Source organism: Eptesicus fuscus, chromosome 4 (genome assembly GCF_027574615.1).
Source record: "Eptesicus fuscus isolate TK198812 chromosome 4, DD_ASM_mEF_20220401, whole genome shotgun sequence".
Lineage (NCBI taxonomy): Eukaryota > Metazoa > Chordata > Mammalia > Chiroptera > Vespertilionidae > Eptesicus > Eptesicus fuscus.
The window spans coordinates 12618134-12636157 of record NC_072476.1 but is presented as its reverse complement, the minus strand read 5'-3'; the positions used below and the strand labels follow the sequence as shown (position 1 = coordinate 12636157).

The following is an 18024-nucleotide window of genomic DNA, read 5'->3' as shown; positions in this document are numbered from 1 at the left end:
CCCGCACGTCCCTGGGCCGGGCAGCTCGGGGCAGGAAAGGGTAGCAGTTGAGGCCCCGCCTACAGGCCGCCCGCTGCGTATGATTGGCTCCGGCGCGGGTCCCTCCACCCGTAGTCCGCCCCTAAGGCTCGCAAGCTCCCCGTCTCTGAAGGGTCCCTGAACCAAAGTGGCAGGTCCCCAACGCCAAGTCCTCCCCTCCTGCCTTCCCTACGGCCTCCACCGACAGGATGAAAAGGCGCAGAGAAGCCGGCCCTCCCTTCCACACAAGGCCTTTCACTCAGGCCAAAGTCACCGCCCAGCTAGCATGCACGTTCCCACAGGACTGGGCAGGAGGTCCCCGCCACGCAGCGGGGTGAAGGCTGCAGGGAGCCACCCACACCCACCGCCTGGGCCTCAGAGGGTCAGGCGCCGAAGCCCCGCCTCCTCCAGGTCAGCTGGGTGGACATGACCAACAAAGACCTGCGGGGGTCAGCACGGCAAAGACCCCGCGCTCCTGTGGAGCTGTGCGCGTTACCAGGAGACACTGCGATCCTCTCAACTCAAACTGCGGTTTAAATTCAGGACCTTGTGTCTCAAAGGAAGTGGAAAACAAAAGACCTTGAGCTATGGCTGACCATCGGCTGTGGAAAGGCCTCCATGGACTAGAGTTTAATTTGGTTGATAGACAGTTCCCATTCTCAACCATTAAAGGCCCTCACATCGTAGACTGTTTAATGACCACAAATTCTCCCGTAACGTTATGCAGGCCCTTTGCACTGTGGTCTTGAATCTGGACTGGCCTCCAGCCCAGATGGATCCTCGCTGTGTAACCTGAGTGTGCCAGGAACTCACTGTGGGGGTGGAAAGCCTTGCCCTCCTGGGACCTGGCCCTGAGGCCAATGGGGAAGGAAGCTGTAGGAGAGGCCACACGCAGGGGCCAGGGGCACTGCCAGGAAGGGAGGAAGACCATCTTGCACTGTTCAGCCTCGCCCACCCTCCAGCTGGGTAAAGTCACATGAAGGTGCCTGAGAAAACCAGGAGAGGCCCAGCCCAGCCACCCCGTGATTCAGAATTTTACAGTTTTATCTGTTACCTGATCAACAATAAGCTACTGTTATCTAAGCTAGTAAGATCAGAGATCATTTATTACACAGCAGTTCTTGGCAAGTGACTGAACCTCATGGATTTTAACTTTTTGATGAATAACACTAATGGTTCTGAAATATCTAACATCAAAGTGCTTTTGAACTCCAGGTGCCATGCTACACAAATGTTAATCCCTCAGATGATTACATTAAAGGGCTGGTAATCCAGTGAAAGGAACAGAAATATTAAGTATAAAGGATAGCAAATGAGAATTACATATTGAAAAAGTCTAACATGAAATAAGCCAGTCAAAAAAGGAAAAATATTATATGATTCCACTTACTAGTATATGATGTAGCTAGAGTGATCAGAGTTTATAGAGACAGAAAATAAAATGCTGATCTGCTATCTGTGGTGGAATCCTCGCCAATATGCAGATTTTTGTGAAAATCCTAACGGGTAAGACCATCACTTTCGAGGTTGAACCCTTGGATACAACAGAAAATGAAAGGCCAAGAACTAGGATGAGGAAGGAATTCCTCCTGGTCAGCAAAGACTGATCTTTGCTGGCAAGCAACTAACTGGAAGATGGATGTTCACTGTCTGACTACAACATTCAAAAAGAGTCCACTCTTCACCTTGTGTTGAAACTTTGTGGTGCTGCTTAGAAAAGGAAGAAGTCTTACGCCACCCTCAAGAAGAATAAGTGTAAGAAAAAGAAGGTTAAGCTGGCTGCCCTGAAATACTACACAGTGGATAAGAATGGCAAAATCAGACGCTTTTGCTAGGAGTTTTTATGGCCAGCCACTTTGACAGACACTATTGTGGCAAATGTTGTCTGACCTATTGCTTCAACAAACCAGAAGATAAATAATTATATTTGGGTAAATTAAATACATCAACTAAAAAAAAAAAGAGAGAGAAAGAGAAAGTCAAATGGTGGTTGACAGGGGGTGGGGGGATAGGGGACGGGAGTGTTGTGTAATGGATACCGGATGATGTTTGGGATGATAAAAAGATGGATGGTGGTTATGGCTGCACAACATTGTGAAAGTATTAATGCCACTGAACTGTACACTTTTAAATGATTTAAGTTGTAGGGGTTTTTTTGTGTATATTTTACCACACACGCCAAAAAATAAATAAATCTGTAACAAATTATATGTAGTAATGCCCCATTTACCTAATATCTGATTAAATAAAGGTATCCCTCCATGATTCAGAATTTTACAACTTTTATCTGTTTCACAATTTATCCATTTGGGATAGATATCTTCACAAGCTCTTATCACTCCTCACTTTCTGGATAAAGAGGACACATATATTTTATCCTGATTTAGAAAATGAAGTGTCTCCAATCTCCATCCATTTCCTTGGACACATCTCCCTCCCCCCGGGGGGCCCTTTCTCCACCATTCATGTTCTGCTCTCTCTGGTCACCACATCTCTGTGTCTCTGCTGGTTCTTTGCATTTGGATGATCAAGGTTTTTAGGGCTCCTGTGTCCTAAAACAAAACCCCCTCCTTAAAACATTAACCAAAATTAATGATTTAATTTTGCAAGAACAGCACATACCCCTTCCTTTTCACCCTGATCATCTGGCAGCTGCCCCTGAACTCTGCAGACACCATTCTCCTCTTGGTCACCATGCAGGATCAGCACTGGCTCGCTCCATCCATAAACCATGTTCTCCCTCTGACACACTTGCTCATGCCTGTATGTGGTCTATCTGTACGGTGGAATTTACTCAGCAATAAAGGAATACAGTTCTGACACATATTACAATGTGGATGAACCTTGAAAACATGATGCTCCATGAAAAAAGCCAGGCACAAAAGGTCACACATTGTGTGATTCATTCATATGAAATGTCCAGAAAAGGTAAATCCATAGGGACAGAGAGCAGATTAGTGGTTTCATAGAACACAGGGAGGAATCGGGAGCGGTGCTAAGGAGTGTGGGGTTCTTCTGTGGGTGATGAAAATGTAAAATGGACTGTAGTGATGGTTGCCCTCCACACCACTGTGAATACACTCAAAACATTGAATTGTACACTTTAGATGGGGGAACTGTATGGTATATAAATCATATCCAAATAAAGTTGTTTAAAAAAAAAATCCTTATAGGTATGACTCAGGTGCCCAGAGTCACTTGAATAAAAACCAGTTTTACACATCATAAACAGATTTCTCACTCCTGGGCCTGGTTTCTTCATCAAAGGAGAGGGGCAGTATGAATTATGTATTGAGATATTTTGTACGTTGCTAATATCTGAACAAAACAGTAGTAAATCACCCATAATCCTGCCACTCGAATGCACAGCTATTTACACTCTTGTATTTGTACCTGTAACACTTTATTTTCTGTTGCACACACATTGTGTTCTACATGTAGTTTGCTATTTTACTCCACATTAGAATGGGAAGCCCCCACCTGCAGACCAGATGGAGTCCCTAAGTATTATATAACCTAAGCCCATAACAGTTATGAAAACAAAATCTAAATCCTCAACAACAATATTCTAGAAAACCACAAGATGGCAATGTTACCTCTTAAAAATGAAAGTACTATACGACATTCTTGATAAAAATTATATGCATGGCACAGCGTTTTCAAAACAAGAATTTGGGAGTTTCAACGTGTTACAAAAATAATTCAAGAAGAATTTCTAAAATTTTTTTTTTTTATTTACAAAACTTACTAGTTAGAAAGCAAAACCCAATTAATAAGTTCAACAAAAATTATTTTTTCCAAGCTAAGGTTTTTGTATGTGTGTGTTTTTTTTAAAAAAGACCACAGTATTATTTGGACAACGACATTAGATCTAGCTTTCAACCCACTTTTCTTCCATCTCTTCTTGACTCCAGTCATATTTTTTATTTATTGACTAATTTTAGTTTATTTACTCATAACTTAAAAAACACACACCTTAAATAACTGGAAAAAATATCTCAAAATGTTAAAAGTAGTAAGAATAGCGATTTATTTTTCCTTAAATTTCAAAATTGTTTGCAATGTACATGAACTCTTTTTACAGTGGAAAAATATTAAATGCTCTAAAGATAAGCTGTATTTCCTTGCTTAGTAATTTTTTCTATAACTCCATAACTCACAGGGAACATTCCTATGTAATACAAGAAAATAAAGACTGCCCAGCTGATGTAGCTCAGTGGTTGAGCATCGACCTATGAACCAGGAGGTCACAGTTCGATTTCCAGGCAGGACACATGCCTGGGCTTCGGGCTCGAACCCCAGTGTGGGGCGTGCAGGAGGCAGCTGATCAATGATTCTCTCTCATCACTGATGTTTCTATCTCTCTCTCCCTCTCCCTTCTTCTCTGAAATCAATAAAAATATACATTTTTAAAGTAATAAAATAGAGGTCTTAAAAGTGGCAGTGGAGTAAGTGGAAGCTACACTGACACTCCTAGGACCAAACTGGAAATACAACTAAAATACAGAAAAACCACCCTGAAAAATCAACTGAAGACTAGCTGAGAGAACCCTGATAACCAAGGGCGTAAGGTGGAAACCGCACAGAGACTGGTAGCAGTGCAGAAATGCGAAAGGGCTGGCCAGGCTTCCACAGACAGCACCTGAAGGTCCAGAGGGATATCTCAGCTGTGGGGGGTTCCCATTGAGAACTCTGGGGTCTAAACCCCAAGCTGGGCTTCCCAGCCCAGAGCACCAGAACTGAGAAAGGTGCCTACAGAACATCTGGTTGTGAAAAGCAGCAGGGTTGCTGCCCACCATCCAGAGATGGCTGGAAATGCAGGCACCCCCTTAAAGGGCCAATGCACAAAATTTTGTGTGCAGCCACTCACCTTGGGCTTTGGCAGAGGGAGGGCAGAGTGGACTGGAGCTGTGTGAGGAGAGTCCAGGTTGGGGGTTCTGGGGCTGGAGCTTGTAAGGCAGCCACCCTGGTTTCTTGTGCTGAGTCATTCCCTCATGCTGCAGAGGACATCTTTCTCCATGGACCTTTGCTATCCAGGCAGTTTTTGCCTGGGGGGGAGGCAGTTGCCCCACCCTGTTGGAAGATCTCTTGCCCCACTCTTCGATCAATAGCCTGAGGCTAATCAAACCTGAATACAATCAGACTGCAGGCAGAGGCAGATCTCTGGAAGCTTTGAGTCTTTGCCTGATCTCCTTCTGGGCCCAGGGCTAGGAAAAGCTGACCCTGGGGCACATCTTGGTCCTTTCCAAAGACAACCAGACCCAGCAGAGTAAACCACAAGCTGTGGATTGTTGATAGCTCCAAGCAGGGGATTCAGGGCCAGTCAGAAACAGCATCTGACATTGTCCTGCACCAGAGATGAGGAGTCCTAACAGATATACCTAATACATAAACACAAACCCAAACAGGCAGCCAAAATGGGGAGACAAAAAAACAACCCCCAAATGAAACAACAAGAGAATTCTCCAGAAGAAGAGCTAAATAAAATGGAGATAAGAAATTTATCAGACAAGTTGGAAATAAAGAATGACACAGCACTAACAAAGAACACATTGGAGCCCTAGCTGGTTTGGCTCGGTGGATAGAGTGTCAGCCTGCAGAATGAAGGGTCCCAGGTTTGATTACTGGTCAAGGGCACATGCCCGGGTTGTGGGCTCAATCCCCAGTGGGTTGTGTGCAGGAGGCAGCCAATCAATGATTCTCTCTCATCATTGATGTTTCTTTCTCTCTCTCCCTCTTCCTTCTTCTCTAAAATCAATAAAAAAAAAAATTTTTTTTTTAAAAAGAACACATTGGAAGGAATGCACAGCAAATTAGGGGAAACCGAGGATCAGATCAGTGAATTAGAAGACAGGGTAGAAAAAAATTACTTAATCAGAGAAACCAAAAAGAAAAAAACAAAGAAAAAATAGGAGGATAGCTTAAGGGAGCTCTAGGACAACTTGAAAGGTAACAATATTCGCATAATGAGAGTGCCAGAAGGAAAACAAAGTGAGCAAGGGATAGAGAACATGTTTGAAGAAATAATGGCAGAAAAGTTCCCTAACCTGGTGAAGGAAAAAATGACACAAGTCCAACGAGGCACAGAGAGTCCCAAGCAAGAAGAACCCAAACAGCCCTAGCCGATTTGGCTCAGTGGATAGAGCATTGGCCTGCGGACTGAAGGGTCCCAAGTTCGATTCCTGTCAAGGGCACATGCTGGGCGTGCGGGCTTTATCTCCAGTAGGGGGCGTGCAAGAGGCAGTCAATCAATGATTCTCTCTCATCATTGATATTTCTATCTAGCTCTCTCCCTCTCCCTTCCTCTCTGAAAGCAATAAAAATATATTAAAAAAAGAAAAAGAAGAAGAACCCAAACAGGCCCATGCCCAAATACATTACAATTAAAATGCCAAAAATTAGACAAAGAGAGAATCTTAAAGGCAGCAAGAGAAAAGCAATTTGTTACCTACAAAGGAGCTCCCATAGGCTGTCAGCTGATTTCTCATCAGAAACCCTACAGGCCATAAGGGAATGTCATGAGGTATTCAAAGTAATGAAAAGCAAGGATCTAAAACCAAGATTACTAAGAGTTTATCACCACCAAACCAGCACTTCAAGAAATGCTAAAAGGACTGCTGTAATGAGAAAAAACAGGAAGAGAGAGAAACATGGACATACAGAATTAAAATGGCAATAAAGCCCTGGCTGGCTTGGCTCAGTGGATAGAGCATCAACCTGCAGAATGAAGGGTCCCAGGTTCGATTCTGGCCAAGGGCACATGCCTGGGTTGCAGGCTCGATCCCCAGTAGGGGGTGTATGGGAGGCAGCCAGTCAATGATTCTCTCTCATCACTGATGTTTCTATCTCTCTCTCTCTCCCTTCCTCTCTGAAATCAATAAAAGAAATATAAATAAATAAATAAATAAAATAAAATGGCAATAAATAAGTACCTATTAATAATAACCTTAAACGTAAATGGATTAAATGCTCCAATCAAAAGACATAGGGTAGCTGAATGAATACAAAAACATGACTCAATTATATGCTGTCTACAAGAGATCCACCTCAAAACAAAAGACTCACAAAGGATGAGAGTGAAAGGATGTAAAAAAATTTCCCATGTAAATGGAAACCAAAAAAAGCTGTGGCAGCTATACTCAGATCTGACAAAATAGACTTTAAAATGAAGGCCATCTTAAGAGACAACAAAGGCCACTACATAATACTAAAGGGATCAATCCAACAAGAGGATATAACCCTGGTAAACATATATGCACCCAATATAGGAGCACCTAAATATATAAAAAAAACTTCTAGAGGACTTGAAGGGAAATAGACAACAATACAGTCATAGTAGGGGACTTTAACACCCTGCTGACGTCACTGGATAAATATTCTAGAGAAAAAATTAAGAATGTGTGAATCTAATTTACACATTGAATTAGATAGATATTTAATTGATATTTATAGACCATTTCACCACAAAGCTGTAGAATATACCTATTTCTCTAGTGCACATGGGTCATTCTCAAAGATAGACCACATGTTAGGATACAAAACAAGTCTCTCCAAGTTCAAGAAGATTTAAATCATATCAAGCATCTTCTCAGATCACAATGAAATTAGAAATCAACTACAGTAAAAACACTCAAAAACATTCAAATACATGGAGGCTAAATAGCATGTTATTAAACAATGAATGGGTTACCAATGAACTCAAGAAATAAAAAAACTTCCTGGAAACAAGTGAAAATGAACACACACAGCCCAAAATCTCTGGGACACAGCAAAAGCAGTCCTGAGAGGGAAGTTCATAGCAACAGGCCTACCTCAAAAAACAAGAAAAATTAATAATAAACTCTTTAACCCTATAACTTAAAGACCTAGAAAGAGAACAACAAGAAAAGCCCAGAGTAAGTAGAAGGAAGGAAATAATAAAAATTAGAGCAAAAATAAATGACATAGAGACTAAAAACAAATTAATGAAACCAAGAGCTGATTCTTTGAAAAGATAAACAAGATTGATGAACCATTTCCAGAAACGAAGAGGACCCAAATAAATAAAATCAGACACAAAAATGGAGAAGTAATCACTGACACCACAGAAATACAAAGGATTGTAAGAAAATACTATGAACAACTAACTATATGCCAACAGCTGGACAACATGGATGAAATGAACAAATTCCTAGAAAAATACAATCTCCCAAAACTGAATCAGGAAGAATCAGAAAACCTGAATAGGCTAATAACAACTGATGAAATGGAAGCAGTAATAATAATAATAATAATAATAATAATAATAATAAACCTCCCAGATAGCTTCACAGGGGAGTTTTACCAAACATTCAAAGAAGAATTAACACCTATCCTCCTCAAACTATTCCAAAAAATCCAAGAGGAAGAAACACTTCCAAGCTCTTTTTATGAGGCCAGCATTATCCTAATTCCAAAACCAGATAAAGACACTACAAAGCCCTAGCCTATTTGGCTCAGTGGATAGAGTGTTGGCCTGTGGACTGAAGGGTCCTGGGTTCAATTCAAGTCAAGGGCACATGCCCAGGTTGTGGGCTCAATCACTAGTAGGGGGCGGGCAGGAGGCGGCTGATCAATGATTCTTTCTCATCATTGATGTTTTTATCTCTCTCTCCCTCTCCCTTCCTCTCTGAAATCAATAAAAATATTTAAAAAAAAACACACATTACAAAGAAAGAGAATTACAGGCCAATATCTCTGATGAACATAGATGTTAAAATCCTCAGCAAAATATTAGCAAATCGGATCCAGCAATATATTAAAAAATCATACACCATTACCAAGTGGGATTTATTCCAGGGATGCAAGGCTGGTACAATATTCACAAATCAATAAATGTGATACATCACTTAAACAAACTGAAAGAAAAAAATCACATGATCATATCAATAGATGCAGAAAAAGCATTAGACAAAATCCAGCACTCATTTTTGATAAAAACTCTCAGCAAAGTGGAAATAGAGGGATCATACCTCAACATGATAAAGACTATATATGACAAACCTACAGCGAACATCATACTCAATGGGCAAAAACTAAAACCATTTTCCCTAAGAACAGGAACAAGACAGGGATGTCTACTTTCACCACTCTTATTCAATATAGTACTGGAAGTCCTAGCCACAGCAATCAGATAAGAAGAAGAAATAAAAGGCATCCAAATTGGATGTAAAGGGGAAAGTAAAACTGTCATTATTCGCAGATGACATGATATTGTACATAGAAAATCCTAAAGACTCCACCAAAAAAGTACTAGATTTAGTAAAGGAATTCAGCAATGTAGCAGGATACAAAATTAACACCCAGAAATCGATGGCATTTTTATACACCAATAATGAATTCTCAGAAAAAGAAACTAAACAAACAATCCCATTTACCAATGTAATAAAAAAATTAAGATACTTAGAAATAAACTTAACCAAGGAGGTAAAAGACTTTTACTTGGAAAACTATAGGACATTGAAAAAGAGATAGAGGAAGATATAAACAAATGGAAGGATATACCGTGTTTGTGGACTGGTAGAATTAACATCATTAAAATGTCCATACTACCCAAGGCAATCTACAGATTCAGTGCAATCCCTATTAAAATACCAACAGCATATTTCACAGATCTAGAACAAATACTACAAAAACTTACATGGAACCAAAAAAGACCCCTAATAGCCACAGCAATCTTGAGAAAGAAGAACAAAGTTGGAAGGATCACAATACCAGATATCAAGTTACACTACAAAGCCACTGATACTGGCACAAGACCAGGCATATAAATCAATAGAAAAGAACAGAGACCCCAGAAATTGACCCAATTAATATTTGACAAAGGAGGCAAGAACAAACAATCGAGTCAAGACAGTCTCTTCAATAAATGGTGTTGAAAAAATTGGACAGATACATGCCAAAGAAAAAAAAAGAAAAAAGAAAAGAAACTAGACCACCAACTTACACCATACATAAGAATAAACTCAAAATGGATAAAAGACTTAAATGTACATTGTGAAACCATAAAAATCCTAGAAGAAACCATAGGCAGCAAAATCTCAGACATCTCTTGTAGCAATATGTTTGCAGAACATCTCCTAGGGGCAATGGAAACTAAGGAGAAAATGAACACATGGGACTACATCAAAATAAAAAGCTTCTGAACAACAAAACGAAAAGGGAGCCCATTGTATAGGAGAACATATTTGGCAAAGATACATCTGATAAAGGTTTAATATCCAAAATATATAAGAAACTTATACAACTTAACAAAAGGAAGACAAACAATTCAATTAAAAAATGGACAGCTCTAGCTGGTTCGGCTCAGTGGATAGAGCATCAACCTGTGAACTGAAGGGTCCCTGGTTCAATTCTGGTCAAGGGCACATCACATGCCTGGGTTGTGGGCTCAATCCCCAGTAGGGGGCATGCATCATCTCATCATTGATGTTTCTATATCGCTCTCCCTCTCCCTCTCTGAATTCAATAAAATATATATAAATATATATATATATATGTATTTTTCAAAATGGGCAAAAGACCTAAATAGACACTTCTTCAAAGTGGACATATAGATGGCCAAGAGGCATACGGAAAAATGCTCAAAGTCACTGGTCATCAGAGAGATGCAAATTAAAATGACAATGAGGTATCACCTCACACCAATCAGAATGGCTACCATCAACAAATGACAAGTGCTGGCAAGGATGTGGAAAAAAGGGAACCCTAGTGCACTGCTGGTGGGAATGCAGACTGGTGCAGCCATTATGGAAAACAGTATGGAGTTTTCTGAAAAAATCCCTGCCATTTGATCCAGTGATCCCACTTCTAGGAATATATCATAAGAAACCCGAAACACCAATCAGAAAGAATGTATGCACCTCTATGTTTACAGCAGTGCAGTTTATAATAGCTAAGATCTGGAAACAGCCCAACTGCCCATCAGTAGATGAGTGGATAAAAAAGCTGTGGTACATTTACATCATGGAACTATGCAGTAGTAAAAAAAAAAAAAAGGATCTCTTACCCTTTGAGACAGCATGGAGGGACCTGGAAAGTATTATGCTAAGCAAAATAAGCTAGTCAGAGAAAGACAAGTATCACATGATCTCACTCATATGTGGTATCTAATGAACAAAATAAACTGATGGACAAAATAGATCCAGAGACATAGAAGCATTGAACAGACTGGGGAATCTCAGAGGGAAGAAGGGGGAGGGTGGGTGGGTGGGAAGAGATCAACCGAAGAACTTGTATGCATACATGCATAACCCATGGACACAGACAATAGGGTGGTGAAGGCCTGGGGTGGGGGCAGGCTAGAAGGGGTCAATGGAGGAAAAAGGGGGACATATGTAATACTTTCAACAATAAAGATTTAATTTTTAAAAAATGAAATAGAATAGAAAGAGAACATCCACATAATGAAGCTAAGTATAGTTTACATACAACTTTTAATTATTTGTATGTGTAATTCTGGTCTCCATAAGAATTACTCAGGGCTCTTGATAAGAGTGCAGGTGGTCAGTGTGGCTCAGCTGGTTGGAGCATCTTCCCATACACCAAAAGGTCCCAGGTTCAATTCCTGGTCCAGGCACATCCCCAGGTTGGGGATTCAATCCCAGGTTGGAAGAGTGCAGGAGGCAACTACCTGATGTTTCTCTCTCTCCCCCTCCTCTCTCAAAAAGAAAAAAAAAATGCAGGTGCCTAGATTCCACACCCAAAATTTTGGAGAGGGGTTCAAGAATCTGGATTTTTAACAAGAATCTGCATTTTGAACAAGTACTAGTAGATTGTAGACTGTGCTTTCAGACACAATGGAATAGATGCCCTTGAGAAGTAAGTGGTCTACAGCCAAGTGACCAACTTAAGAAAGACCTGAGGTTTTCTTTCTGCCGGGCACCACAGGAAATGTTTTACGTATATTATCTCATTTAAATCTGTCACACTGGCCCAGCCAGTGTGGCTCAGTGGTTGAGTGTCGACCCATGAACCAAGAGATTAGTGGTTTGATTCCCAGTCAGGGCACATGCCCAGGTTGCGGGCTCAATTCCCCAGTGGGGGGTGTGCAGGCAGCAGCCAATCAATGTTTCTCTCATCAATTTTTCTCTCTCTAACCCTCTCCCTTCCTCGCTCTCTAAAATCAATAAAAAACATAAAAAAATATGTCATACTCTACAGGTTTCCTCATTAATGTGTTTACTTTATATCAGTGGGAGAGCCATGATTTCATCTTTTTAAAAATGATCCTTTAACAATCTAACAAGTTTCAGATACTTTGGGGTATTGTGGGAACTTTAAGAGGAGAGGAACTTGAGCAAATTTATAAGTAGTTCAGGTAAATTCTGGTGGGTAGAGCTTCCTGGGAATGGCTTCCATACCTCAGGAGAGCAAATACCAGATTTTTAAACATTCAATCTGAGATTCCTTATGAAGATTTCCAGCAAAGCAAACTCAAGAAAGCCTATATGGTAAATTAACACACTTACTGCACCTAGGCAAATAATCAAGCCAAAGCTAATGAGACCAGCCTTATTTCATTATCAAATTTGTTCTTCAGTGGAAAACTATGCATTGTCTAGAACACACCCTTCCAGGTTATATAAATCTAGCCTTTCAGTACCTTTGAGCTATTTTTACGACTCTACACATTATAGAGAATAATGAGAACTAGGAACTGATAGTCTATAGACAATAAATCCCCTCTCTCCACGTAAATAAATATGGACATGTAAATGATTCTTCCGACTGTAGAAGAATTTTTTGTGAAGGTTTTGCCTCCACCTGCACATCCATTTCAATATTCCTGATCTGTAGTCTTCTAGAATCTTCCTTGGGTTCTCTTGCAAACTGGCTGTAAGATCTTACTGGTTTGATTCAGGAGTTGAGTAAAAGCTTTCACATGTGTTCATTTCATATCTGTATGGAATTATGAGTTTTATTTCTCTTGTTTTGGTCTAAGGCTCTGCTTTTTACATTGCCCTGGTCATTGGTCTTAATATCTTTGGGTTCCAGTCAGCAATTTAAAAAATTACATCAGCTATACCAATCTCTACTGCATGTAATAAAAATGAGCATTATCATATAAAACTTTATTTGTTATACATATGTATATTTATCCTAGTGGACTCACATTTTTTTTACTTTGGATGGTCATGGTGTTGAGGTAAATACTTGGGCCCTAATGTTTATTTTGTAGTATTTAATTTTTACTCAATAGGGATTTCTTGAGTGTCTGGAATGTTTTTAAGTCAGGCAGATGTAAATGGAAAGTTCAAGAGCTTCACAATTTATTTATTTATTTTTATTTTTGAACATGTATTTTATTGATTTTTTACAGAGAGGAAAGGAGAGGGATCGAGAGCCAGAAACATCGATTAGAGAGAAACATCGATTCAGCTGCCTCCTGCACACTCCCCACTGGGGATGTGCCCACAACCAAGGTACATGCCCTTGACTGGAATCGAACCTGGGACCCTTGAGTCTGCAGGCCGACGCTCTATCCACTGAGCCAAACCAGTTAGGGCTATAGCTTCACAATTTATGGTTGATCACTCTCTTATCCTCTCTCCCCTTCCCCCAAAACTGAGGTACAGAGCAATTTGAAGGCAGTATTTAGACTGCCTGTTTTGATAATGCTGTCCTGCTGGTGGTTACAAAGGGCTCAGTGTAAACCCAACGCCTAGGAGACATCCCTGGGTCCAAGCCCTAATCAATAAGATCTTGAAAGGCAGAGCCTGGCTCAGCAGTTGAGGGTGGATCAACAGAATTACCTTAATACAGGAGAGCGACAACCACCATCCTCAGGTGCCAACACCCAGGTCCTTGGCGCTGGCGTGCTGGGTGGGAGACCTGGGGCAAATCCCACCAATTCTCTGAGCTGGTTTCTCCTGTGAAACAGGAAAAGTGGCAGATGAGAGAGTGTATGTCAAATTCTTCTATAAACTGTACACCACTGCACAAGAACAAGGAATTCTTTGTACAGGCCCCAATAGGGGTCCTGAAGAGTAGGAAGGGAAGAGAGAATGATGTTTGAAAAAGCTCCTGGATGAGCCCTGGCAAGGTAGCTCAGTTGGTTAGAGCATCAGCCTGATAGGCCAAGGTTTTGGGTTCGATCCCAGGTCAGGGCACATACAAGAATCAACCAGTGAATACATAGTGGGACAACGAATCGATGCTTCTTTCTCTTTCCTTTCCTCTCTCTAGAATCAACTGTTTTAAAAAGCTCCTGGATGATTCCAATTGCTGCCCTCCCACCTTCCCCTACTGATGAGCTATGTAGGTTACAGGTGCACACCGGCTGGCCCAAGAACCCTCCTCTGACTATATGCACCACTCTCGGAGTATATAGGCATTATTCTCGGGGGAGCTTGAAGGTGGCAGTGCTCAAGATTAAGAAGTGCTATTCTAAGGCAGGGCTTCTCAAGCTCAGCACCATTGGTATTTTGCACCAGATAATTCTTTGTTGTGGGAGCTGTCCTGGGCAATGAAGGATATTTAACAAGCATCCAGGCCTCGGCCTGCTAGATGCCAGGAGCACCTCCCAAGTCCCAACAACCAGCATTGCTAATGTCCCCTGGGAACCACTGCTCCAAAACAACTTAGAGATGCCCTATAGAAAGAGAGATTACAGCCAACCCCCATCAGAATCTTAGCTAGTTTTACCCCTCCCTCACCAGGCCTAACGAGTCCTCAAATCTCATTCTCTCTACACCGGAGCCTGCCACCTTCCATGCCTTCTCAGGACTTCAATCCCCACCCCTGCCCTAATGGTCTTCCCCTCTAGCTCCCGGTCCTTCCAATTCTCCCTACGCAATGCAGGGCTGACTGGTTAATCTTCCTAAAGTTCAACTTTAATCATTCCTCTCTCCAATAAATATCATCTGTCTCTGTTATAATAGCTCCACAATCTAGCACCAACCTCGCACACTATCTCTTCCCCCCGTCTGACTAAGGGCTTTTGGAAGAGGAACAAGAGAAACCTGATTGAATCAAGCCGGAAAATCCAAACCAAGTCCTGGAAATGGTTTTGGCCTTGAGAACCAGAAATGTCAAAAAAATACGGTTACACGTGATTCTCTAATTATTGGAGCTCAGCATCCTCCAAAGGCAGGGAGTGACTAACGGAAGTGAAAGACTAATGGTTAAGACAAGCATTTTGAACCACGGTCACACGGGATTAGGTCCTGGAATCAATTTCATGGGTTAGCATTAGTTTTCTGGAATGGAAAGAATAGAACAGAATAGAATAGAACGGAATGGAATGTGAAGTTAGGGTAATATCTCCCTTTAAAGTAATCTTTCATTAGTCTACATCTACAGGCACAGGGTCTGCATGTAAAATATATTTCTCAGTGTAAGTTGAAAAGAAGTTGAAAGCCACAGTGGACAATCTACATAACCAACAGTGGAAGGAGGGATGCAACAACAGCAAAAGTGCAAGGTCACTCACTGGTACCTCCAGAGCCGCAAAGATGGGTGCCAGGATGGAGGCAGTGTGCGGTGGGGTGGACACCGCCGGGGGAGACGGGCAAATGTGGGGCTCCCTGATGTGGGGTGTCAGGGCTCAGTCCCAGGGTGGGGTGTGTTGGGGAAGGAAGGGCGAGGAGTAAAGAGGCGAATCCCGGGCGAAGGACAAGGAGGCGGCCTAAGCGCCGGTACCCAAAGCCTGGGGACCCCCCCTCCTCCCAGCAGCAGCAACCCTTGGGACCGCGGGGAGAGGCGCGTCCGCGCCATGGGACCGGGGACCCTCCCCGACCCGCTGGTACCCGTCCTCACCGGGCACCGGCCGGGTGGCGAGGCAGCGGGGCCCTCTTTCTCCGGGACCGAGCCGCGGCAGGTCCTTTGGCCTCGGCCGCTGCAGTCACGGCGTCCACCTTGCGGCCCAGGCCCCTCAGGCCAGCGCAACACGAGCTCCGGATCCCCGCCCCCACATGCCCTCTCGGGGGCGAGCCCGCGCGCGCGCGCCGTCCCACGGGTGGTGGGGAGCGCGTCACCCGGTCGGGGGGCGGCGGGGGGAGCCGGCCTCGGAGAACGCCTAGGCGAGCTCCCGGGGAGCCCGGGCGGCGGAGCCCATCGGGGCACAAGAATTCCGCTGCTCCGGGTCTTCCGTGCGCTGCGCGGAGCTGGCAGCCCAGCCAATCGGCGCGGGGGGCGGGGCCAGGGCTCGCGAAAGAGGCGGGGAAAGCCCAGGATTGGGGGGCGGCGTCCGGGCGGAGCCCCAGTAGGACTTGTGGCTGCGACTGGGGGTCCTGAGCCCGCCGGTCTCAGACGAGGGGGTGCGGGGTTAATTGGGAACCCGGACCTCCCCCGGGACTGGACTTCGCGCTCACAAAGGGGAGCAGAAGGAAGTGTCTTATGCTCCTCCTTGAACCTTCAAATGACCCCGCCCCAAGCTGGGCCAATTTGAGATTCAAAATGAATAATAATAATAATGGATTATAGCCTTGAATAAAGTAAGAATCTGAGTCAATACCGATGTAAATAAGTAATGGGGGAGAAGAAAAGCTCTTTCTTATAGTAGGTAGCCAACTAAAATATATACTATAAGCTTATTTTACATGTGGTTGCCTATATAATTTGTTTTCCTATTGGACATTTCGTTTCTAAATCTATATAAATATTGCTGTTGTGGCTGGCATCATTCCTAACATTTGGGGAACCTGGTGAAGAATACATGGGAATCCTTTGTACACTTCTTGAAACTTCTCTATAGGCGTGGAATTATGTCAAAATAAAACGTCAGACAAACAAAAATATCCACCCCTCTGACATCCGGGGAGGAAAGCACCTATTCCGCATCGGTCCCTCTCGCGCCCATCGGTCCAGCCTTGGCCCTTTGGTCCCGACCTCGTCCATCCGTCCAGCGGTCTCCCTTCGCACAGCCACTGGACACTTGTCGTTCTCCGACCACCCCGCTGTGGGGACCGGGACTGGCCCGGCGTGGGGAGCTGCGTGGGCACCTGGCGCGTGGCCGCAGGAGCGGCCCCGGACTCGAAGCTCCTGCATGTCGTCCCAACGTGCCTCGCCTCCCCTCCTGCTCGGTGTCCCGGACCCTCGTTCACCGCAACCCTCCCCAGCCCCTTGGGACCCCTCCCTCCCTCTGCCCGCCAGGACCCCCAGTCTTCCAGCAGCGCGTCCCCGGCCTCGGAGTTGGCAGACTGAAGACGCTGCTTTTCTCTAACAAATTCCTCGCTCTTCCGACACCCCTTCCCTCCGCCTCGCTCGCGTCGCTCGGAAGCAGCTGCCGGGAGCGCCCCCTGGCGGCCGGCAGGTGGAGGTCCAGGGCCCATGGGGCCCTCCGACCCTGGGTCTCCGGCCCGCTCCTGGTTTCCACATTCTCCGCACCCTCCGCGTGCTCTATGGCGTCTCCTTCTCCCCCGCGTTCTCCCGCACCCTTTCCAACCCCCGACATTGTCAGGCCTCTGCCTCCCGCCCGCACCTCCAGGTCTTCCTCTCGCACCTGTGCTCCGCCCAACTCCGATCTCTGCCCTCCACCCGTCCTTCGCGCCCTGCACCCCTCCACACCCCGCACCTCAGAGACCACCATCCACAAAGCTCCGCTCCTTGGAGACGTTCATTGAGCTTCTGTTATGGGGGCGGGGCAGAAGCAGGAGATACAAACACTGGGTTAATGGTCTGTCTTAGAAATAGTACGCGCTTATTGAATGTAAACTGTAAATGAAAGATACATTTTAAATTTTAAAAAATTTTAAAAATTGCTATGGGGGAAATAAAACGGGGAGGAGGGGTGGCTGCAATTTGTGCTAGACTTTAGGTCGTAAAATGACAAGGAGTTAGGATTTCGCCCTCATTCTCCCGGTATTGGGGCCATCTGCCGGGCCATCGCCCACCCCCTCCCCCTGCAGGAGGCCCCTTAGAGCCGCTGCCCGACCCTCAAGGTGCGGGGGTGCGTCTTGGACTGAGACTGCGGAACAGCGGTCCTCCCGGCCCGGGTGTTGGGGAGGCGCCTGGATCTCCGCTGAGTCAGCGCGCCCTCCCCGCCTC

The 18024-nt window shown here is 44.1% G+C and overlaps 1 protein-coding gene and 1 pseudogene across 3 annotated transcripts in view; one reads left to right on the top strand and one right to left on the bottom strand.

Moving 5' to 3' along the window:
* FLYWCH1 (FLYWCH-type zinc finger 1) overlaps window positions 1–16115 on the bottom strand; it is a 32218-nt gene extending 16103 nt beyond the window's left edge. For all 3 annotated transcript variants that reach the window (XM_028145706.2, XM_028145709.2, XM_028145707.2), the window contains exons 1-2: window positions 15796–16115; window positions 13791–13907 (exon numbers count right to left, since the gene is read on the bottom strand). The gene's annotated coding sequence lies outside the window, so the exon portion shown is untranslated. The remainder of the gene's footprint in view (window positions 1–13790; window positions 13908–15795) is intronic.
* On the top strand, window positions 1486–1993 carry LOC114231589 (ubiquitin-40S ribosomal protein S27a-like; annotated as a pseudogene).
* Window positions 16116–18024: the final 1909 nt, after the last annotated feature.